Below are 26,334 nucleotides of genomic sequence, written 5' to 3' on the forward strand. Positions count from 1 at the left end.
TTTTCAAGTGAAATATGTCGGAAACTATTAGCACAACGTTTGTGTCAATGATAAAACGAAAGAACACATTTAAAAATTAAATTTCTCATATTCGTAATCTTGGCCCTCGGTGATAGGTGACACCACAAACCAAATTTCCAAAAAAGCGTTTATGTGCCAGAAAACTTTCTGTGTTTTGGAATATGAGAAAGGTTTTTCTGTTATTACCGTACAACATGCTATCCATAGACAGTTTGTAATTGCATGGGGGCATGTGTAAGACAGTGTAAAGTGCCTTCACTCGTAACAACTTTGAGTGAACTCCAGGATCACACTACAGCTGTATTTACGACCATTAGTAGGGATGTGCTAGAACGCGTGTGGGCGAAACAGACTACCGCATAAACGTGTGTGTGACGAAAGGAAGCCATATGCAACATTTGTAACAGTATGCTTGAATTTGGGTACTTTCTATATATTTTTGTGTATCATGCCTTATTGTATGTGTTATACATTTTTAATACAACCCTTTAAGACTCAATGAATCATTTACAATCACTCTTGGAGTTCCATCCATAAATAATAATAATGGGCCTTATGCAGAGTCATTCTGACGCGCGATTAGTGCCATACTAGAGAGTTCGAGTATCATATGTTTCCTGCAGTAGTCAGGCCTTTAATATGACGCTAATCATATGTCAAAACGACTCTGCATACGGCGGAATATATCGATTTTGCCATAGTACAAATTAGACACTTCGGGCAAAGCAAAATTTGTATGCCTAAGAATCATTCCTGCCCATAAAGCATTAAGTTTTGTTTCGTTACTTTTGATTCTGTAATTATTTAATAAAATCTGTTAATTATTTCTTTTAAATCCTTTGAATTGATCTTCATGTACTATTCCTTGATTTAAAAATACAAAGAGGAACACAATTCACGTGGAACTACAATTCAGTGTGAGTGGAGAAACCATTCGGCAGCACATCTATCAACTTGGGAAGCACTACAAGTTGGATCGATGGGTCCCACATATTTTGACTCCGGGCCAGAAGGCAACGCGGCAGTCGCCTGTGTTTATTTACTGTTTCGGAGCCATTTCTGGACAGGGTGTTGACATGTGTTAAAAAATGGGTCCTATACGAAGCTCCACGGCGCCATCATCATTGGTTAGCATCCCATGAACCGATTTCAAAACAGCCGAAACCAGGACTGCACCAGAAGAAGGTCCTTCTGTGTGTTTGGTGCATCGGGAACTGCTACCAGCTGGTCAGAGTATCAATGCAACTGTGTAGTCTCAGCAGTGAGCTGTGCTCAAGAAAAACTCAAAACTCTGGAGCTATCACTTCTGAATTGCAAATGGGTCCTCGTTTACGGGACAGTGCTAAGTCCCACATGGCTAGGATGACTCAGGACACCATTCTCCGCCTTGGATGGGAAACAAAATTGCAACCACTATATTTCCCGGGTATTGCACCGTTCGATTATCACCTGTCTATTCTTTGGATAATCACCTTAGAGGACGCCAGTTCAAATCCCTAGTAAAAGTCCAAAATGCACCTGATATCTTCTTCGTTTCATGGCCCACCAAGTTCTACCGCGATGGATTCCATGGCCTTTCAGAACGTTTCCAGAAGGTCGTCGATGCTGATGGGGACTATTTTTGATCTTCCAGGTTAGGTGACATATCGATGTTCGAAGGTGATGGGTGAAAAAGCAAAACTTTTCTTGGTTACCTTTATATTTAAATTTAAGACCTTGCATACAGAACCTATATATACAAGATTGATTTTCTTTGAAATTTCACTTAATTTCTTTAGGGTTTCCTGACAAAAATATTTATTTATTATTCGTGACTAAAAAAACATAATTATTTTATTACACTGAGTAGAAATAAAAGAGAGAGCGAATGAAATCCAAACTGAATAAAAACATTGTTTCTCACCAAATTTTCCATCCTCTATGTCTTTTAAAACACTTGTTAAAGCATATAAAAATATACTGTACTTACAAATCACTTTAGTACTTTCGTTTTATGGCTGTATTGATAGTACCTTGTTAAATCGTTTGTCTTCAAACTGTCCAATATAAATCGCAGTAAATTGTGTACTCTGCTGTCACAAAAAAGTATCCTATTTTTCGAGCGGTATAAGGAAGATATACCATACTATTTTTCGATCGGTAAAGAGAAAAACAATATTTCTCCATACTATTTTACCGTGAATTATTAATTGTCAATAAACTTTGCTACTTTTAAATGAATGAAGTGAGATAATTTTACTATGATGTTTTAAAAGCTGGTCATTTGGGGGAGCAGGAAATCATTTGGGGGGCCTGGCCCCGATGCCCCCCTTGGCTACGCCCCTGCCCCTACTCCTACTCCTATTACTACTTATACCATGGATCCGTAAAGTAAAACTGCACGAGCTTTTGTTTACATCCATTGTCGTTTGGGTTTCACACCAAAGCGTCATTTTTTTCTTCTCGATTATCTCCTAAAGTTCAATTTTCATAAGGTTAGCCAAATTCAAAATAAGAAATGTCTAAAGTTTATTTTGATTTATAATGCTTAATACATTCCAATGATAAATACTTTTGAAGTCATGGAAAAACATCTTTTCTTTTCTATTTGGTCAACCTATAATATATGGGTTTGTTCCTGTAATCCAACCGTATAGCACCTGCCCAAGAGGCACCACGCCAACTGTGATCTGAAAGAAGGAAAAAAGAATCAACATTTGCTATTTAAGATAAATGTATAGCTCATTAATTAATAATCCCCGATTTAACATTTTCGAATGAAACGAAACAAACTGTCTGTTATAATTGTTTTCATGTGTACATTATGAAGTAATTAGTCTGTTTAATAGAGTTTGCATAATTTTCATAATCTTTTGTGTTGTTATATATAAAATGTATCTTCATATCCTCAATTAGCTAAGGTAATGTAAGATATAGATTATTATTGTAATTAATTAATACTGAAATATCGAATATATGTAGTTCCTGTTGACATCATATTTCTGAAACTTTTCTGTATGTGCTACTGTGTGTACAAAAATGAATATTCTAACAGTCTAGGAAACATAATGTAGCTTCTTTGACAAAAGTACAGATAGATTCCACTAGAATCATACCAAACTTACTGTTGCGAGGTTAAGCTTATCAAATATCTTGGTTAGATACTGTGGTCTCTCTGAGCCTTCCCTTCATTTTTCTTAGTACGTTAAGTTTGCATAGGGAAAACAAAGAAAATTACAATGTTATCTCTGAGGCAACTTAATCTGTTAAGCATTACTAATGGTTCCATAAAATGAGCGACAAGAAAGATTACCCTAATATAAATCTTACATATTAATTATAAGGTTCAGATGCGAGTCTTATTTGTCACACACTAAGTAAAATGTTTTCGTAACGTTTTAATATTCCTAAGGCATTTCTAGTATGTATAAACAATTTAAGTAAATCATTCTCGTTGAATAAATTTCTCATTAGTTGATTGGATGGTTGATTTGGAGTTTATCGTCTCTTTCAACAGCGGGGCTATATGAGACATGGAGCTACAGCCTAATGTGGGATTCAAACCATATCTGCTATGCCGAAAATCGAACCCGGGTTTAATGCGTCCAAGACCAGCACGCTAACCTTATAGTTTTATATTGCTTGTATTTCTGATTGTCTCCCGTGTCTCTGTCAATGTCGGTGGATCATTAACTCCCTGTTCCTAGTAAAGTCTGAAATGATGCTGCCGAACCACAAGGGAAATCTTAATAATGTCAAGGTGAAGTAATTTTTCTATCTTTTTATTGTTATTAAATAAGTCAAATAAGCACAAATAATCATTAAGAGAAAAGGATATTTGTATTGTACAGTCATTAATGAAAGAAAAATCGTATATTTTATATACAAGTTACATGTGTAACACATTATTTACTTTTGTCAATAACTGTATATAAGAAAATTATAATATTCAAGAGATTGAACTTTTTGGGTACAGTCCTGAACTTAATATATTAATTTGTAACATTATAATAGTACTCTATTAAGTGCAAACTGAAATTCCCTAAGCTAATTCACCTATCGTGAAATATTTTTATCCGTAATATTTATTTTAGTTTTTATTATCGAAGTGGACTATAACTTACAGATGATGTTGCATTAGGATTTCCTGGGTTCGTTGCTGGAGCCGCCCCGAGACTAAAAGGTAAGTTGAAGAATATTCGAGACGCAGGCTGTAAATAATGAAGAAGTTTTCGATGTAGAACAACGACATTTGTGGTTATCACCAATTAAAGATATTTTATTAGTTTAAAAAGTTTTAGTATTTAATTCTTCTACTTATTCCAGCTTTTTCTAAATTGTAACACATCTGATATCATGTAACCATAATAAATGAATATGAAAAGTGCAATTATTGACCAGTAACATTATAGGGTACCCATTTTTACAAAAATACGTTAAAAAATCAAGCAGAAGTTGTAATCAAAAGTAATCAAAAAGTGTAGTAATCGATTTCTACCAGTGGCGTATTTAGGGGGGGCTTCCGGGCTTAAGCCCCCCCCGAAATCTTACTTACTATAGTAAAGTATATGAAATATCTTGCAGAATTTTCACATTTTCAGGCAAAGCCCCTCCCCCCCCGAAAGTTAGCAAAGCCCTCCCCGAAACAAAATCGTAAATACGCCACTGATTTCTACCATATCGATCGTAATGTCAATGAAATTATGGTATCACTTTTTGCTTTTTGTCGCTCTGTCTTTTTTGATTATGATATATGTATGCGTTATAATATGTTTCAATTCATTTTTGTGTAGGGAATAAAAATACTTCAACATGCTTAAACATTTAACGGTACACATAGATACACTACCACAAATAAACATACAATTTTAATTATTGTTATGACATTGATTAGAACAGATGTGTAGCACTTGCGACATTTTGTCTATATACAAGCATTTGAACTCTTTAATTAAGGAAACTTGTATCCTTTATTGTGTGTTTAACCAGTGCATCATCTTCACGAGTCATTTCTTCCTGACAAAAGAAAATCCTTTGAATGCTTGTAACTCGTGTACTGCTGCCTTTAGAATTATGTAACCACGCATACGGTGTTATTTGACCGTCCGCCATTATTATCCTATTTGAGATATCTTGAGATATTCTATTTGAGAAAGTAAAAAATTCGTGGTTGTCACTCGAAGAACACGTGCTCATTTAAATACACCCTTATTTAATAAAATATCCCTTACACCCTTTGGAAAATCTCTTGCGCCTTCATGGCACAATGAATAAGTCAAACATGACGTATTTCTGGCACTATTTTCGGTGGATGGTATAGGACGGTGTCGTGCATTTTCGCACAGTGCAATTTCAGATGGTGCTCATTATTGAGCAATTTCGCACGGTACTGTTTATCGGATTAATCATTCTGCAAGTGTCGTGCATTTTCACATAGTCCAACTGTCAATTACGTGATTCATCCTAAAACCGCTTTCACAATAGGGGGAGGGAGGACAAAGAACAAATGTGAACTAAGTGAGAAGAGAAAAAGAGGAAACAAAATAAATACAAACAATACAACTAATACTAGAGCAGGAGAGTTTAGAAAATGTTTTACTTTTACAAAAGGAATAATAAAGTAAATAACCTAAAATTAAAATAACTAAGAAGAAGACACAGAACAAAAAATGAACAAACAAATGTTATAGTAAAGAAGAAGAGAAAAATAGTAACATAAACAATGGGAAATTGAAATAAATAAAAGAAAATAAGAGCAAAAACTATTGCAAATTGAAATATATAAAGGCAAAAATAATAGCAAATGAAAATAAATAAGAACAGAAAAAGAATAATCAAAAATTAAAATAATTAGGAACAGAAGATAGAACAATCGCAAATTAAAATAAATTTTAAAAAATCAATAAGCAGCATATGAGAGAATTCAGTTAGAAAGTTCAAAAATCGAAAAAAAAAAAAAAATGTGCCCGCCCAAGAGCACAGGACAACGTTGTGATTTGTGAAACACAATATTAGCTCCATACTCCAAGGCGGTTCTAAGAACATTATCATCATGTTATTTTTCGAGCGTACAGCAGGTCGTTAAGGTGGAATCTTCATATTTCTGTACTTTGTCAATCCATTTTGCACAATTCATAGCTCAGATAGCTCAAGGTTCTCAAGTATTTTTTAAGGTCCCTGCCATTTCCTAGCTTCTCCAGGACTTATTGCAGTCGTTCGTCAAGATGGATGTAGCACTTTGCTCCGTTTCTATTCTTACTCAGATCACATTTGTTCTCTATAAACCCTCTCCCTATAGTAAAAGCGGTGTAAGGATGAATCACTGATTAACAGGTGAACCGTGTGAAAATGTACATCTGCTGAATGATTAATTCAATAAGCAGGGAAGTGCGAAATTGCTCGATAATGGGCACCGTGTGAAATTGCACCATGCAAAAATGCACGGAATCTATAGGACCAGAGTGAACCAAAAAATTGAGAAAAATAAGGTAAAGTTTACACTGCGCTGGCACCCCTGATAAACTTGAAAGAAGATAGTTGTAACGTTTTATTATTAAGATAGTATTATTTTTTTATTTGTCCAAGTTTCATGTAACATAGCATTTTTGTTCATGATAAAATAAATGTTTAAAAAGGATGAATGGAGAAGGTTCAGTCTGACAGTAATAAAAAATCAAACTAAAGTTTGCCTTTAGTACAGAAATATAGAAGATGGTTTAGTCTGACAGGAACCACAGAGCTCTCAATATGACATGTAGCAGCCTACTGCAATAATATTGTAATCTTTTTTTGCAAGTAATGTGTAATGAAAAACGACAAGTATTGCGACAAATATATAGCACGCAACTAAAATAGGTGGAAGTAACAAAAAATATTTTCTAATACGTTAATCAAAAACACAACAGTAGTCACAAATAAGTAGCACGTAGATCATAGTATATACAATACTTTTGTCAGCGGTCTGCATATATAAACATTACTTTAAATAATAATAATAATAAACTTAATCTGCATATATGCACATTTTTGTCTTGAGGTTGAATTTATTTGCTAAATTAAAAGTCGCTTTTAGTTATGAGTGCACATATTTTCTACTGTGGTCATAGTTTTTTTATTTTTTTTTAATAACTTAGATTATACAGTGTTTTTCATTCTTTGGATTTGATTTTGTTTGCCAACTTAAATCTCACAAATTACATCTAGTAAGCTTATAGAGAACAAACCTTCGTTTTTCGGTTCAGAGAGCAGTCTTTCGACTAGTGTAATAATCAAGGCTTCTTTTCAGAACGCACAACTAATTTTATTTACCTTATGTGACTGTATATGATTATCCATTATTATATGTAATGTTTAGATTGTTAGTTGAAATATTGCAGTTTAACGTCCCACAAATATTTATTTATTTATTTATTTAATATGCAACACAACAGGCTTAATACCCAATTACAGTGTTGTGTACATACAGCAAATGTTACATATATAAATTTCTTAATTATTTCTACAGAAAATTTTTTGTTTCACATATGATCTGAACCTGTTTTCTGAAAGACTAAATACATCCACTTTATCAAGCTTATTTACAATATCATTGTATAATTTACACAGCCTCCACATAGGGGATTTATATAATATATTGCTCCTGGCTTTTGCACAATAGAATGTCCCTGTATTTTCTACTCTGGTTTTGCAAGTGGGAATCCGTAATATTTTCGAGACCAACTCCATACAGTCAATCTTATTATTTAATAACTTGTATAAGAATAACAAGTCCAACATCCATATCCTCTTTAGGCTAAGGGAGACGATGATGAAGACAAGTTAGGTGGAATGAGAAAGTGGAAGGAAGCGGGAGTACTCCGAGAAAACCCACAGACACAATGTTGTCCACCACAATCCTACCTGACTGGGGATCAAACCAGGGAAACCAGGAACTAGAAGTAAACGCTCTACCACTGATCCATCGTGCCCCCTCTTTGGTTAAGTTGAGTTTAACACCCCTTTCAGCAGCAAGGCTATGCGAAACGTGGATCTACAGCTTAATGTGGGATCCGAACCCGGTTCTCCTGCACCAAAGACACGTACTTTAACCATATAGCCAAGAGGAGTCTCAATATTTTTAGATTGAATTGACAAGTTATCTTCATGAAGATTGCTAATATGTGGTGTGGTGTATTAGATTAATCGGAACCTCCCATAGCAGATAGTATTCCCACAAATAAAAATTTAGAATGTTTCGTCTCCGAAAAATGTCCTGAAAGTGCTGCCTCGTCTTGAAAAGTGTATCTATATCTACTGGAAGAGCATTGTCTCGTCACGAAAAATCTGTGTCGTCCTGTAGACAATAATAGTGACCGGAAACAATCATAAGAATTTTTCACCCAATAATCCGTTTATCTTATCAAGGAAATGCCGAAATTATACCGAATAACAAAGGCATTATGGCTTCCTTCTCATCTCTAACCGTCTTCGCCACAGGCAAAGAATTGCTACATTTTGGAATTTCTGTATGAAATTCTCTCATCTTTGTTTGTTTGTCAGTTATAACACTCTTAATTCTACGATCTTATTCAAAGAAATTTTTTTGATTGCTGAAATGATTAAAATAAAATGTTAAAATTGTAATTGGATTCTCTAAAGTTAACGAGAGATGTCAATCAGAAGTTAGTCTTTAATTTGGAAATTTTGTTGGAAAAAAAACATATTAATACCTAAGTCGAATGTCTGGTTCCAATCAGCACAATCCTCCATAAAAATTGGTAGCACCATACAAATCAAACTACAAGAAAATGGAAACTTAGTTCGGAAAAATCCCTTTCTGAGTATAATTTCCCTTCAACTAACTATCGGTGAAAGAGGTTCGGTCAAACAGGAATTCCTGTTTCACCGAACATGGCCGATAACCAGGTATGAGATAATCCTGTAGCTTCAGGGGTTCGGGGCAGCAAGAATCGGCCAAACAGGAACATACACATCAAAAAACCTTAAGAGAAACATGAGTGTAAATATTTTCCTAATAATTCTGAGTCCATGCTGCATAAAGTTTCCTGATTTAGATTAAAATAACCGCATTTCTCTGTATACATAATGTAGTTCATGTAAACAGAACAAGTAGCAGTCTCACAGTGTACACCACGTGAAGCTGTTTGGTTTGATCTTTGATAAAACCAAACTTCTTAACAAGTTAAACTTTAATAAGCCTAGGCTTAAATATTGCATTTTCCCTCAAACTAAATGAAGTATTTTTAAGATGAATGAATATTTGAAAATAGAACATATTTCAGTTTTTGAATTTGTCAAGTAGAAAGACATTAATTTCATTTTAGGGTTATATTCCATGGATTAATTATCTTTTCATCCTGAACATTAGACTAACCCGCTAATCCCTAAAGCACTACGGGTAGTCTATCAAGGAAGGGCATATTGACTGTAAATTTTTGATACTCAATAAAAGCATGAATAAACGTAGTTGTTAATATTATTACCTACCTCTTGAGGTGCCAGAAGTACCAGTGGCAGGGAAATAGTTGTGAAAAGAAGGATTGTAGCAGCACGAATCATTTTCCTTGTGCGCCAAGAAGCTGACTGTGATATTCTAAGAGAGAAAACAACAAGGCCATACGTTTCAATCAAGTGACATTGAAGTGTTCAGCAGGAGGAACAACAAACACAGAATAAATAGAACGGAAGTTGAAGAACAATATGCCACACCTACATATTACAAAGGTATCGCAACTATTAATTTTCTCGGCTTATGTTAGGTCATGTGTGTCAGTGGGTTTCGTTAAGTTTGTCAACAACACGAAATTCACTTGAAGCCAATTTTCCACGCACTGCGTCTAATATTTATAGCCAAACCTTCTGGAATAAATATTTTCTTCAGCTTGATGCATTAATAACTTGGATGTCTTTCGTTGCATATTTCGCCTTTATTAACGCTATTTTCTAATCTCGTCCTCATTTTCTAGAAGAGTATTTAAGACATCTGGAACATTTTGATAAGCCAAACTTTTTTTTTTTTTAAGAATGGTCCCTGTTTTGCATTTGATATACTGTTCAGTTCAACCCATTCTTTTCCGGTTTTTTTTTTTTTAGTTTTTTTTAATTTTCAAGTATTAGTTTCCACATATCAAATAATTTTCAACTGTTTTTTAATCACTTACGATTTTGTTCATTTGTGCACCTGTGTGGGTATGAAAGAATATTTTCTCTCTCTCTCTCTTAGTTATTGATTTATTTTGATTCTTCATGGACTCTTAAAATTACTAGGTATACCTCGATAGTAGATCCAACATTTTTATAATAATCTGGAACGTATCATTACTAGGGCTATATCGATATTAACAAAAATTGTACTTCATAGAGATGTTAAGTATCTGATCCCATAACCAAGAATTAATATAACAAACTCAATTGGCACAAAGCTATTACGGTAGCACTGTTATCCGGTTTATATATCATCGTGGACAAAAATACGTTTCCATCTCGCCTACAGAGTATCCGACCATGATATACTCAAATCTAAGACAGTTTGCACAGTAATATGTGACAGTAGTTATCATATGCTTACTAAAGAATTAAAGAATGGGTCTATGACTATATGACATTCAGGGTCAGATTTTTCAGCATCAGTGTAATGTGGATTCCCAGTTTTCTCGATTCGTTGTTTGGTGTATTAAGTTAATCTCCGTAACAGGTATCAGTAATACTGTGGATCATCTTATTTTTGAAAATTGCCTCTGCAGCCTATTTGTCAGAACATTGATATCCGGAGATGATGTAAAGAGAAGAAAAAGAAAGAAATATTACGTCACTGAACAACTATAGGAATGAGAATAGTCGCTTTAAAGACAGAAAAAAAACGGGGAGATTTAAAATTTAGACCTTTAAAACATCCTAATGAGTCGCAAATATGATTAAAATTACTGATATAATAAATATAATAATGTAATTTCTTTCTTTTTTCTTATGTTTCAAGATACTTATTTAAGCATTCTAACTTCCACATTTAGGATTAGAAGATAGAAGCATCTTCTCTTCGAGTTTTATATCAGAAGAATGTGTTTCCCGACCATAACGCCTGCTTTTGATTGTGAATTCAGCACTCTGTTACTGCGCTACTGCGCTCTATTACTGCGCATGGACTCCATTAGGCGCCTGAAGTGTTGTTGTGGTGTCTTAATCCATACCTGCTGCAAAGTCTCCCACAAAACCCGTAGGTTGGTCGGAAGAGGGTTCACAGCCCGAAAGAGTAGTTCCATGGTGTCCCTAATGTGTTCGATGGGATTGAGCTCCGGTGACCTTGTGGCCATAGAAGTATTGTCAGATCAGAGGAGTGCTCATCAAACCAGTCTGCTGCCATCGTAGAGCGGTGGGCCGGCGCATTGTCCCGCTGGAAGCAAAGGTCACCGTCCAGATGTTGCAGCCGAGCAAATGACAGGACATCGCAATCCACAAGATCGCGGTAGCGTTCACCTGTGTGGGACCGTGTCACACGTGTCAGCGGACCCATTTCAGTCCACGTAAATATGCCCCAGATGAGAATACCATCACCACCAGCCTGCACAGTTTCCTGCTGGCACGATGGATTCATTGACCTGCGCGGTTGGCGACGCACCCGTACCGTCCATCGGCATGTACCAATGTGAAACGTGACTCATATGTCCAGGCAAGCTTTTTCCACATTTCCAGGTCGGGTGGCAGTGTTCCTTTGCCCATGATATACATTGTTTCCTGTGTTGTGCAGTTAGAAAGGGTACTCGTGTGGGCTGGTGGCTTCTGTACCCCATGGCGAATATGGGGTTGTTGATTATGTTGTTGCTAACACGGTGTTGTTGTCCTGTATTGATCCTCTCTGCGATTTGAAGCACTGTGGCCCGTCTATTGGCTGTTACGATGCAGGCTAGTCAGCGCCTATCCCTGTCGTCGATACGCCCTTGACCGCGATAATTTGCATGTGCGGGTGTGGTTTTACAGGAAGCCAAGTACTCACGATACACCCTTGATACAGTTGCCTTTGAAAATCCGAGTGCCGCAGCCACTTCCGAAATCTAGTCACCCGGTCGTCTAGCCCCTACGATTTGACCACCATGAAATGTAATCGGGTCCTTCGTCTTAATTATTACACACTGCACTGACACGGATACCGAGAGAGGAAGCACACGGCAACAGTATACGCGCGATGCGTTTCATTCACATGACTCTACAGACTGATGGAGCCTCTGCAGAGCGGTTTCCGCAACTGTCCTGCTGTCTCTAATTCAACTGGCGATCACTGTATATGATTGAACATTCACAATGTACTAAGACAGAAGCAATATTTGTTTATCATAATAGAAGCAACAGCAGCAAATATTATATGAATAACGAACCTATATTTTCTTTGAAACAACCTTCAATAATTTATGTGGTTAACAGGGTCAGTGAATTGATTTGTGGTTACTTAGGTACTAATTTATTCATTCATTTGTACAACAAATTCAGGGTGCAACTCCCGAGAGGACGGAAGAAACCCCCCCCCCCCACTTAACACATTTGGAATAAATTCTCCACCTATTAATAAGTTATCGGATGGGTGAATAAAATAACACAATTCTCAGTAGGTTCCAAATTAATTACAGGAATTAATATGTAACCTACTGTTTCTTTGCTCATACATTTCTCCTGTGGGCATTATAATCTCGAAGCCTATCCGCCTGACGGGACTCCTGAGTCCCCTTTCCCCTCAGCATTGTTCGGCAACAGTAGAAGCAAAATTTATTTTATAATCTAATGTCCTTTCAATTTACTATAATTTACTGTCATATCTAATTATAATAAGAAAAATATGATTCGGTCGGAAAAGGGTTAAAGGGTGAACTAGTGATATGTTTGAAGTCAGTAGCATTCGCAGAATTTCAAGAAGGGAAGTGTTCAAACATTCAATCTCATATCGTTTCATGACAGGTTTGATTTTTGTATATATACTATAATACAGTAATGTAATTCTTTTATAGTATCTTACTCAAAGGGATGCGCAGGAGTCGAGTCGAGATTTAAACCTGTCTCGACTCGTCGCGAGAAAATGTTGTCCCGACTCGAAAATATGTTTCTGTCTTGACTCGACTCGAATTCGCGAATTCGAGTCGAGACAAAATATACGAGTTAAAATATACGTACACATCAGCCAGAACATTATGACTACTTACCTAACTGTCAATATGTCCATCTTTGGCACGGACAACAACGGCGAAGCGTCTTGGTATGGACACAATGGCACTTGATAGGTCGCTGGAGAGAGTTGGTACCGGTACCACATGTGCACACACAGATCACTTAATTCCTATAAATTCCGTGGAAGAGGGCGATGCGCTCTGACGTCACGTTCAATTACATCCTAGATGTGTTCGATTGGGTTCAGATCCGGCGAGTTGGGGGGGGGGGGCAGCACATCAATTGGAACTCACCCCTGTTTTCTTCGGACCACTGTATTACACTCCTGGCCTTGTGACATGGTGAATTATCTTGTCGAAAAATGCCACTGCCGTTGGGAAACGTGGTCGTCATGAAGGGCTGTACATAGTCTGCAAGTAGTGTGCGATACTCCTCGGCCGCCCTGGTGCTTGATCAAGCTACACTAGACACATGAATGCTCACGTGAATGTTCCCCAGAGCATAATTAAGCCGCCACCAGCTTGTCTCCATCCCGCAGTACAGGTATCAAGGAGCTGTTCCCTTAGAACACGACGAATTCGCACCCTCCGAGAAGACCCACGCACACGGTGTTTTTCCACCACAAGGCTCACTTGACGCGTGCTGAGATCAAACCAAGGACCCCACGCACCAGAGGTGAGTGCTCTACTACTGAGCCACCGCGATTCCCGTGTCACGAGAGGTCCACGAAGAGTGTAATATATCAACATTTAAACCATTTTATTATTGAAGTGTATTATGTAATGACTTGCGTATCTTTAAATGTTGATAAATACACTTCATTGTGTTCGTATAACCACTGTAGCCCTAATAATTTTACATATGAAATTTTACTATGAATCAAGTAATACTGAGCTCTTAGACTTACCCAGAAGACTCGATAAATATCTCTTCTCCAAAATTTGAAGAGAGTTGTCATGTCTCTCGTCTCGTTTTACTAAATTGAACACATACTTCTCGTCTCATCTCTTACTTGAACATACAGTTCTCGACTCGCTTCGGAGATGACACGAGAAATTTCTTTACCTTTCATGCCACTTGTTTTCATTTGCTTCATTCATCAAGCATTTAAAAGTTAAATTTAATTCATTCTCTTTGAAGTACAATTTCTTTCTCAGATATATGCTCTTTTTTAAAATGAGCATCTTCTCTATGCGTAGGGATGTGCACGAGACGAGTCGAGACAGGATTTTCCTGACAAATTCGAGTCGAGACACAGCTCTTCCAATAGAAAAATATACATTTTTCGAGTCGAAACATCACTTTTACAGCACATTTTCGAGACGAGACAGCCACAAATCTTGTCTCGTGCGCATCCCTATTTATGCGCTCCAATACAAAGATTTTAGAAGAACCTCTGTAATCTTTTATTCAGTTAAAATTTCTACGTCAGAAATATATTTTTTAAGAATAATTTTCTTTTTTGATAATACTCAAGGTTCTTATCACCATTATTCACCTGATAATAACAGTCTTAATTTGATATGATCAAAGTTCTACGTAGTGATGTGAGGTGGAAAATTTTCCGCTATATTTTTCCGGAAAATTTTCCGTTCTAAATAAATATCAGTAATCAAGTAACAATTCCTCAGCAACCATAAAATTGGCTGAATTCGTGTACAGAAATGTAAAAATGTGAAAGATCGTTTAAAGAATTTGAAAATTTTCATGGCTCACACAATTTTCAGTACTATGTAGGAACAAGTTAAACCATTTTTCATGAATCGAAATATTTTCTCTTATATGGAAAAATTGAACAACTTTTTATGAGTCGGAAAATTTTCATCATTTTGAAGCAAAAAGTAAAACAACTTTTTGTGAATCGGGAAGTTTTATTGCTCTGTAGAAACAAGTGAAAGGAATTTTCGTAGATCGGAAAATTTTCATCACGATGTAGAAACAAGTGGGAAAAACTTTCCATAAGCCGGACAATTTTGGATATTATCTATAGTGGTGTTATGTGGAAAATTTTCCACTATATTTAACTGCACATTCAGCTACAAAATTGAATTTCTGTAGAGGAAAGTTAGTCAACAACAAATTATAATTTTCCAATTAGCTTTCGGGAACCGTAAAATTTTCTAATATTTCAAGTTGGGAAGTAAATTTTACACAGTGTTTCTCTCTATCTCTCTTCATCTGCGAGCTCTGTTGCTAAGCAATTAGCATACGCACCTTTGGCATGGAAGACCTGGCTTCGATTCCCAGCGGGAGCTCATGTAGTTCGGATTTCACGTTAATCATTTGTTCCCGTCTTATATAGTCTCGCTGCTGAAAGGGACGTTAAACTCAAAATCAATTCAATTCAACTCCTCTCTCTCTCTCTCTCTCTCTCTCTCTCTCTCTCTCTCTCTGTGTGTGTGTGTGTGTGTGTGTGTGTATGCAAAGTTCAGAGAACATGAGTTCGTAGAGTACAAATATCCCATTCTATTATTTAAAATTTTAATTTATTAAAAGTCATGAATGCTTTCCGATTTATAAAAACATACTCTACTTATTTCTACATCGTTGTTTAGCTGTAAAATTTATTGGTAATAAATATTATCTTAAAAAGTTTCATGAAGTGAAAATCTAACAATTCTTCATTTCAAGAATGTTTTAAAAACTTCAATGCGTTCTTCCCTCAGAATCCACCTTTGATCTTACAATATTAGATTTCGTCAGTTTAATACGCATAAGACGGTTTTCTCATAGCTTTACTACTTTTATAGATTTACATTCTGCAACATTTATAAATAAGTAGATATAATAGAGAGAGAAAAAAAAAACACTATATAAATTTTTACTTCCCAACTTGAAATATTAGAAAATTTTATGGTTTCCGAAATCTAGTTAGAAAATTATAATTTGTTGCTGTCTAATTTTTCTCTATAGGAATTGTATATCTCAATGTGCAGTTAAATATAGTGGAAAATTTTCCACCTAACATCACTATACATAATATCCAAAACTGTCCGGATTATGAAAACCGTTTTCACTTGTTTCTACACCGTGATAAAAATTTTCCGATTCATGAAAATTCCTTACATTTGTTTCTACAGAGCAATAAAACTTTCCGATTCAGAAAAAGTTCTTTTACTTTTTGCTTCAAAATGATGAAAATTTTCCGACTCATAAAAAGTTCTTCAATTTTTCCATACAAGACACAAAATATTTCGATTTATGAAACATTGTTTCACTTGTTCCTACATAGTACTGAAAATTGTCTGAGCTATGAAAATTTTCAGATTCTTTAAACGATCTTTCACTTTTTGACATTTTTATACATTATTTCAATCAATTTTATGAATACTGAGGAACTGTTACTTGATCACTGATATTTGTTAAGAACGGAAAATTTTCCCGAGAAATATAGAAGAAAAATTTCCACCTCACATCACGGCTAAACAACGATGTGGGAATACATGAAGCATGTCTTTATGAATCGGAAAATTTTCCGTTTCAAAATTTTCCGGAAAATTTTCATCACTGTACAGGACAGACAATTCATCGATTCATGAAAAATTGTTTCACTTATTCCTACATAGTACTGAGAATTGTTTGAGCCATGAAAATTTTCAGATTCTTTAAACGATCTTTCACTTTTTAACATTTCTATACATAAATTCAATCAATTTTATGTATACTGAGGAATTGTGACTTGATCACGGATATTTGTTAAGAACGGAAAATTTTCCGGAAAAATATAGAAGAAAATTTTCCACCTCACATCACGGCTAAACAACTATGTAGGAATATATGGAGTATGTTTTTATGAATCGGAAAATTTTTATCACTGTACAGAACAGACAATTCTTCAATTCATGAAAAATTGTTTCACTTGTTCCTACATGCTACTGAAAATTGTCTGAGCCATGACAATTTTCAGATTCTTTAAACGATTTTTCACTTTTTAACATTTCTATACATGATTTCAATCAATTTTATGAATACTGAGGAACTGTTACTTGATCATTGATATTTATTAAGAACGGAAAATTTTCCGGGAAAATATAGAAGAAAATTTTTCACCTCACATCACGGCTAAACAACGATGTAGGAATAAGTGTTTTTTTTTTTTTATGAATCGGAAAATTTTACGTTTCAAAATTTTCCGGAAAATTTTTATCACTGTACAGAACAGACAATTCTTCAATTCATGAAAAATTGTTTCACTTGTTCCTACATGCTACTGAAAATTGTCTGAGCCATGACAATTTTCAGATTCTTTAAACGATCTTTCACTTTTTAACATTTCTATACATGATTTCAATCAATTTTATGAATACTGAGGAACTGTTACTTGATCATTGATATTTATTAAGAACGGAAAATTTTCCGGGAAAATATAGAAGAAAATTTTTCACCTTACATAACGGCTAAACAACGATGTAGGATTAAGTGGAGTATGTTTTTATGAATCTGAAAATTTTCCGAAAAAATTTCATCACTGATTCTACGTCACTATGGCTTATGGAACCCGGCCGCGTTCACAAAAGCTCTCCATTGATTTCTGTCCTTAGCCATCTGGATCCTGTCTCTAGTCTGTACTCCTATTTCTGTGAGATCTTTATTTTAATATTGTCCTCCCATCCCTTCCTAAGATCATTTTCCTATTGGATTTTCAGTTTTGAGAACGTTCCTACTTTTCTTCCATTCTGGCCATGACTTGCCCAACTAAGCCTCCTATATTTGATGGCCCTTACGATGTTTGGTAAACGGTACAAATTATGCAGTTCTTCGTTATGAAGTTTCCGCCATTCCTAATTCCCATTCCTCTTGGGTCCGAATATTCGTCTCATGATCTTGTTTTCAAATAATTTCAGTCTACGTTCTTCCCTCAGAGTAAACGACCATGTTTCGTAACCATACATAACAACGGACATGATTATCGTTTTATATATTTTAAGCTTCAAACTAGCTGAATCTGTGCTCTCTACACAGCGCATCGTTCACATATGAGCATGAATCTCCTTGTCATTCTTCACAACATCTGTACATGTTCCTTTACAGACACAAGTGCAGGACATCTTGATAAAAATCGGCAAGGGATACCATAAAGGGAAGATCTTTTTCGATTATTTTTTCAATATCTCGCACCGTTGATAAGATTGAGCATACTTCCACTTGGAGTTTCTAATTCATGTATGATCAGTGTTTTCTTTCCTCTTGCATGCTGTATGTAATAAGCAAATACATTACATACAATATTAATTATAATGTCAGTGATATATGGTGTTCATTGAGCAAAACACTCCAAACAATAAATTCATAGATTCATCTTAGCCTGCAGAAATGCATATCCTTTGGTTTTCATGATCATTTGACCATGAAACAAATGTCTACGAGATATGCAACCCATGTTTACAACTTTGTTGTGGTGGAATATATAACATAGGATATTATGCTTTTTAAAAATTTCAACACTTCCAGTGTACCCTAAAAAATGTAATAAAGAAATAATGGTCATGTTTTTTTTTTTAAATATTCAATTAGAACTGGACAATGTACACAAAATTTGGAATCGACCTGCCACAACAGCACGTTTCTAGCACATGTGATTTTGAAGATCTCATTGTCGAAAGAATTGGAGACAAACATATAAACCTAGCATTTTAATATATAGACTAGCTGAACCTGCGCTGTCTACTCAGCACATCGTTCTATTATGACCATGAATCTCCTTCCCACTGTGCATGTTTCCTTACTCACACAAGTAAAAGATAGTAGATTCAGAAAGGAAGTGAATTGCTAGTATGGTTTTCGAGATCTTGTTGTCAAAAGGATTGGGGACAAACATATAAACCTAGCATTTTAATATATAGTAAGACATTCCTCATTTTGAGGTTTAAAAATAATAATATAGAAGTACACAGTTAACGGATCAACTCTAAGTTTCTAGAACAATATAGCAGAGTGAAAACATTTTTAAATAGAACTAACAGCACGTTTGTAGGTAACGCGGACGAATTTAGGAAAGTGAAAACAAAAACAATTCCAGTTCCGTGAAATGAAAGTATTATAAAAACCGTAGACAATTCAGTCTAGGTGTGCAGAAGAATCTATCAACCTCTTAGTTACCACTCTTGCTTCGTAGAAAAGTGACATTGGGAAGGAGTAGTTCTGTTACTGATGGCAATGGACGTAAAGGCACTGTAAGTACGCTCGCATAGAGCTCTGTTAGTGACTCTGGTGAAAAATACACATAGACAGTCCTGACATGTAAGACGAGAATGTGAACCCTTCAATTATCTTGTAAATATCATTCATTTAATAAGCTCTTTTGGTAATGGTTTATCTTATATGCACTTTGTTATATATTGTTGTAATAAATTGGTTTTCTTCATGTAAAGCCTATAAAAGTGAATTTCTAACTCTATACTACCTGCCCTATGGCATTCAATCAATCATATTATTTTTTAAAGATTTGTTATGGCTCCCCGGCGGGGAATCGAACCCCGGTCTCCCGCGTGACAGGCGGGGATACTAACCACTATACTACCGAGGATTAAGACATTCCTCATTTTGAGGTTTAAAAATAATAATATAGAAGTACACAGTTAACGGATCAACTCTAAGTTTCTAGAACAATATAGCAGAGTGAAAACATTTTTAAATAGAACTAACAGCACGTTTGTAGGTAACGCGGACGAATTTAGGAAAGTGAAAACAAAAACAATTCCAGTTCCGTGAAATGAAAGTATTATAAAAACCGTAGACAATTCAGTCTAGGTGTGCAGAAGAATCTATCAACCTCCTAGTTACCACTCTTGCTTCGTAGAAAAGTGACATTGGGAAGGAGTAGTTCTGTTACTGATGGCAATGGACGTAAAGGCACTGTAAGTACGCTCGCATAGAGCTCTGTTAGTGACTCTGGTGAAAAATACACATAGACAGTCCTGACATGTAAGACGAGAATGTGAACCCTTCAATTATCTTGTAAATATCATTCATTTAATAAGCTCTTTTGGTAATGGTTTATCTTATATGCACTTTGTTATATATTGTTGTAATAAATTGGTTTTCTTCATGTAAAGCCTATAAAAGTGAATTTCTAACTCTATACTACCTGCCCTATGGCATTCAATCAATCATATTATTTTTTAAAGATTTGTTAATAGACTAGCAATTGGCAAATTATTTTAAGTCTGGCCAGAGTTGCCAACCTCAGAGAACAAAATTATAAATTTTCGTTTCTAAAATTATCATATATCACAAAAAAATCGTATTTTCGTTGTGCACGTATTAATTGTAGAAACAAGTATAATACAGGGTGTCCGGAATGTATCCTGTACTACTAATAATATATAATAAACTTATTTAGCAATCTTCAGTTTCCAACTCCAAATCGGCATCACCGTTCTCATTTTCTTCTTTTTTTTTATCCTTGTTAACACCACTGTACTTTGCACAATTACAATATTTTTATCCGCTACTAAAGATACCGGTAGTTGAATTGAAAGAATGGATGCAGGGTTGTTACCATTTTCCAAATTCACAAATCGTTATCAATTTATTTGATTGGAAATGGCTGTTAAAATCTTAATGTGTTTTATTACTATTTAGTGCACATCTGCAATTTATTTGCTCATTCAAAGAGTACAAAAATGTATGCGTTCTGAATTTATCGTATATTCACCTATTATCGTATATGCCATTACGGCTTAAATGACCGTACATCTTGATAAATTATCGTATGGTTGGCAAGCCTGGGTCTGACCCACTTCGACTCATATACTAAGATTTTGTACACAGATGCCATTTCGTGTGCAAAAGGCTAAATACATTTTAGACTACCTGATATAGTGTTTTAGTGAATATGTCATTTTACAAATACAATAGAAATACATTTCTTTATAAGCACGCGTAAACTATAGTACTCGCACCGAGTCATGAAGCTTGACCTAGATCTACCGATTTCGCCACCCAATAGACTGCGAGGGTGTGTTCCAGTCGTCAACCCCCACCCATCAAATTTTGTCAGTGTCTTCTCTCGCGCTACACGGAAAACATCTCCCGAGAGTACAGTGTTGTCGGATTGGCGTCAAGTTCCGTTTTGTTAATTTCTTTTTGTTGCGTTATATTTTCGTTGTTACTATTTGTGCTATTGTTTCCATTTTAAAATAGTTGTTAGAGTAATTATTATTGTGCAGTGTTATTATTGGTAATTTTTAAATGCCTTTTTTATATACTCGTTTACTATGTCTTCAAAGTTTGGCAACATAGTTGGTGAATTCAGCTGTTCGACGTTTCCCCAAGTGTGCGCTCGGGAAGTGGCTCCACGAATTGTACCGAAGTTTCACGATGTGTTGGAGCTCAAGCAAAATATTTCTATGATTGGTTTAAAGCTCACGCTTCACGACTCAGCGCGAGTACCATAATTGTCATAAATACAGAAAAAACACCATTTACAGCTTACGTGAGATTTAACTTGAAAAGGGAACATTTTGTTTCGTTGGTGTGAAATTTGTCTTAGAAATACTAGGAGCTCTGCAAGAGATCAATCACAAACCCCGAAAGAATGTGTATTTATATGTTAGAACACGCGAGAAGAACCAACACATTTTTATTGTTCTAATCGTTTAATAAATTAACAACAATAATGATGAAACAATAATTACAAAAAAATATCGATTTAAGAGCAAAAAATAAAATAAAAAATACAACAATGTTCCTTTCTAACCATAGCAGCATTTTATTCATTTATTTTCATTTTCCCTCATTGCTTCCACTAACACTTTCTTTCAAATGGCCATATTTTCTCATCTTCAACAATCCTCTACACACACACATTAGCATCTTTCTACTTCACCCTTCTTTCATCATTCTCTGTCACCCTTCTTTCCTGATAATAACAAATTCATTGGTAAATTATCGCAGCAAAATCTTTGGGATTGAAAGAATACCAAAGGTTCTGCGTCGTGAAATACCAAGAAATTTGTTAGAATTCACCCACTAGCAAGTTACTTGATAAAGTATCGCAGCAAAACCTTTGGCATTAAAGGTATTCCAAAAGGTTTGCTAAGTAAAATATCAAGAAATTTGCTAGAATCTGATACTCCGGCGTAAGATCGTATGGTGCACATGATCTCACGTTCCTCTCCAGTCAAAAGTAGGCCCTCGCAAAGGTAGAGACCTTGACGAGGTTGTGGGGCTTTCAACCAACATCTGCCTGCACCAACCTTCCTATTTGCTTTGGATGAAAAATAATATCTTGCTCTTTTCTTCGTAGGAGAACAGAAGTCGAGAGATATTTTAACGATCATTACTTGTGGAAGACACAAGCAGAATATAGAACAGACCTGTGTTAAATAGAAGAAATATTACCTGTCTGAAAGTTACGGAATAAGAACAATATCGTATGGTATCTCTGAAGACACCGTGGCATCAAAAATCCAACATCTAAAACTTTAGAAAATTGAAGAATTAATATAAGAAATAATTTGTGACGACAGTAAAATAGAGGTGCTTGAAAGGCGGTTAGAAATGTTCAGCTCATTAGTTTGGAGCTATGATGTAGTGCAGCCCTAATCAATGGAATAGTACAGTCCGCAGCAAAAAACCTCCAACATGAGCATGTAAGTTTATTGTGAAACTACACCTAACGGCACAGGGAATCAACAAAACGTGTAAGTGGCACGAATCACGCCAGGAGAAACCTCGGCGTCCTCCCCTGCACATTTATTTTGGAACACAAGACATCGTCGTTTCACAATAAATTTACATGCTCATGTTGCAGTTTTTTTTTTCTGCGGACTGTACAACTTAGCCAGTTAGTGAATGGAAACTTAAGTGCTTGAAGCGCTTGAAGAAGACTGACTTATTCACTCAGTCTGATAGTTGGATTATATTCATGAGTGGTTGATTTTAAAATGTAAAAGGAAAAGGTGCTCAAGAATCGATAGTTACCGAGAGACTGGAGCTTAATCCTCTAATGATACCGTCGACTGCCGTGACTCATTGCAAGTAAAATCAGAGTGGTCTTCAGATTGCCCCAGAAAGTATTTTGTATCTTCCTTTCAAAATTAAGAATAGTTGATATAGTAGGGAAATTTAATTCAGCACTATGAAGGAATTTACGAAACCAGGAAGGATCATTTTTCTCATTCTAAAGAATAAGGAAAAACATACAAGTTTTCACTCAAGCAGAAGTGTTGACTACAAGGAAACAAGAACTTTCATGGAAATCGAAATTCTTACATTCAGTGAATTTATTGTGTTAAAGAGTTATTTGAGCAATGATTTTCAAAATATACCAAAATTCCTCCCCGAGACACAATATATTATAAAGGTAACCAAGAAAGTTCAGTGGCTTTTTCACCCATCACCTTCGAACATCGATATGTAACCTAAGACGTACCTGGAAGATCAAAAATGGTAACCAGCGGCATCGATGACCTGCCAACGTTCTGGAAGGTCATGGATTCCATCGCGGTAGAACTTGGTGGGCCATGAAGTGAAGAAGGTATCAAGTGCATTTTGCACCTCTACTAGGAATTTGAACTGGCGTCCTCTAAGCGGATTGTTCAAGGAATGGAACAGGTGATAAACGGACGGTACAGTGTCCGATGAGTATGACGGATGCAATAGTGTTTCCCATCCAAGAGATAGAATGGTGTCCTGGGTAATCCTAACCACGTGGGGCTTAGCACTGTTCTGTAACAGGAGGACCCCTTTGCGATTCAGAAGTGCTGGCTGCAGAGTTTTGAGTTTTTCTTGAGAACAGCTCAATTCCGGACAGTACACAGTTGCATTGATGCTCTTACTGGCTGGTAGCAGTTCCAGATGCACGATACCGCGAACAGACCACCAAACACACAGGAGGACATTCTTCTAATGCAGTGCTGGTTTCGGGTGTTTCGGAACTGGTTCATGGGATGCTAACCAGTAATTACGGCTCCATGGAGCTTCGTACAGAACACACTTCCCATCACATGTCAACGTCCTGCACAGAAATGGATAAACGGCTCCTTTTCTCGGACGAGTCAGCAAAGAAACACAGGAGTCTTTTCGCGTTGCCTTCTGGCGTGGAGTCAAATCATGTGGCACCCATCGACGCAATTTGTTGTGCTTCTCAAGTGGATGTAGGTTGTGCTGAATGGTTTATTCACTCACACTGAATTGTAGTGCCAGTTTCTCACATATATGGCAACTGCTCTCCTCAATTGCTGCCTGAAGATCTTCATTTTGTACATGTGTTGATCTTTTGTGGTGCGTCTTCGAGTGTTTCGTCACCGTCCTTAAACTTGTTAAACCACCGTTGCACTGTCCGCGTAGTCACGACACCCTCACCAAAGGCCTGGTATATCTTCTGCCCCAGTGAAGCGGCGTTTGACCTCAGTTTGAACTCCTACAGCATACACGCTCTTATGAAGATCTGCGGAAATCCCATGTTTACTCTGTCCTTACGCAAGTTCACGGTATAACTGAACTGCCACACTCACACCAACAACTGACCTTCACCGTATCTCCAAGCGACAGAACTTTCTTGGTTACCTTTATCTATTTAGGAATACATCACAAATCGATAAAAGAAGAAACTATTGAGAGAATTAAGAGCTATTGCGCATTTGTCTGGAATTGAAATCAATTCTTAATCACACCGAATAGAACATTCACGAAACTTAACGTTCGAAATGAAATGAAATCTTTCAGTTTAACGTCTCACAATTTAGCTCTTTAGGTTAAGGGAGAGGATGATTAAGGCAAGTGAATGATGATAGAAGATGTGATGGAATGAGAAACTAGGAGGAAACGGGAGCACTCCGAGAAAACCTACGAACACGACGTTGTCTACCACAAACTTACTTGACCGGTTCGAATTTATCTTAAGACCACCTTCTCCTTCTCCTTCATGTCTTTCCGTCTTCGTATGTCTTTTTTAAATTTAGATTTGAATTCTCTGGACTATAGTATTTTATCATGACCGAAATAAGAGTTTTTCATCCTTAATAAAATCTTGGAATTTGTGCAATTTGCTACATACACGAGTGCTTTTGACTCTTTCTTAACAAAGCTGTCTTAGGGTAGTGGCATGAGCGTTCGTTTCGAAGTTTAAGGGTCCTGAGTTCTATTACGGCTGAGGTAATTAAGAAAAATTTTATCATTTACGATGTTGTTACTACTGATGTTTAATAACGAAAAATATTTCATTTCTCTCGGTCTTACAAGTTAGACTTTCTTCACAGGGGAAATACTAACAACATGACGTCACTTGTCTCAACCTTGATTCGTACTGTCTGAGAACGTAACGTATTTAGCAAACAACTCATGAATACACAAGGGTCATCTTTAGGGTCTAGTATGAGTCAGAAATGTGTCTGAAATTTTATTGTTTCGTAGCAATTGTAAAATTGTTTCTAACTTCTTTCACTATACTAGAAATAATAATAATATTTTTCTTTCGCCATTTCCAACACGTTCCATAAACCAAAATTTGTAAATAGGAACTACAAATTTTATTATTTCTTATATTTGTATGTATATTTTGTATGAATATCAAATAACGCATATATAATCCAAAGTCTTTTACCGAAAGAAAGGGCGTTACTATGACAAATCCTACTTACTTTCTGTTAAGCCATTGAAATTTCGATCTCATGTTGCCCAGGATCTGAAACCTTTCCCCCTCTCTTTTCCTTCCGGACACTAATCCCTCCAAAGTATCTCTTACAAGACAATCCATTCTGCGACAGGGTACAAACCAATTTTTTTCCCTTTTTTCTATCAACTTCAGTATGCTTATTTGCATTGGCATAGGATGTAATATTGAGGTAAATCATCAGTAATAATAATAATAATAATAATAATAATAATAGAAAAGAAATTCCGTATGAGGACAGATTGTATTAAAACCTGGAAAATCGCCGTAACATTAGGCAAAAGTTACAACATAGTCAAGATTGGAAAGAAGAGACCAGACCACCAGGACGTACCCCCTGCGTATGTCCCTCCAACTAGCTAAATATTAAACGAAAGGTTTCCAAGCAAATTCAATGTAGAAAGTGGGGCTACTGAACTCACAAGAGCCCTAAGAAAAAGTTTTACGTTCCATGGTTATGCTGGCTAAGCTAAAGGAGACGTAGATGATGAGAATGAAAGTAATAGTGAGATTAAAAAAAGTGGGAGGAAATACAATCACGAGAAAACCTACAATCACGAGAAAAC

At 36.0% G+C, this 26,334-nt stretch overlaps 1 long non-coding RNA gene and 1 other non-coding gene across 2 annotated transcripts; both read right to left on the bottom strand.

Annotated features, from left to right (window-relative positions):
• Positions 1-1,821: 1,821 nt before the first annotated feature.
• On the bottom strand, positions 1,822-9,625 carry LOC145679673 (uncharacterized). The gene is made up of 3 exons (XR_014130499.1): positions 9,487-9,625; positions 4,125-4,211; positions 1,822-2,690 (listed from the first exon to the last, which is right to left on the bottom strand). It is a non-coding gene; the product is annotated as an uncharacterized LOC145679673 (long non-coding RNA).
• A 9,978-nt stretch (positions 9,626-19,603) lies between these two features.
• TRNAD-GUC (transfer RNA aspartic acid (anticodon GUC)) lies at positions 19,604-19,675 on the bottom strand. The gene has a single exon. It is a non-coding gene; the product is annotated as a tRNA-Asp (tRNA).
• Between the last annotated feature and the right edge of the window lie 6,659 nt (positions 19,676-26,334).

The sequence above is a fragment of the Thermobia domestica genome, chromosome 2 (genome assembly GCF_964235325.1).
Source record: "Thermobia domestica chromosome 2, izTheDome1.hap1.1, whole genome shotgun sequence".
NCBI classification, from domain to species: domain Eukaryota; kingdom Metazoa; phylum Arthropoda; class Insecta; order Zygentoma; family Lepismatidae; genus Thermobia; species Thermobia domestica.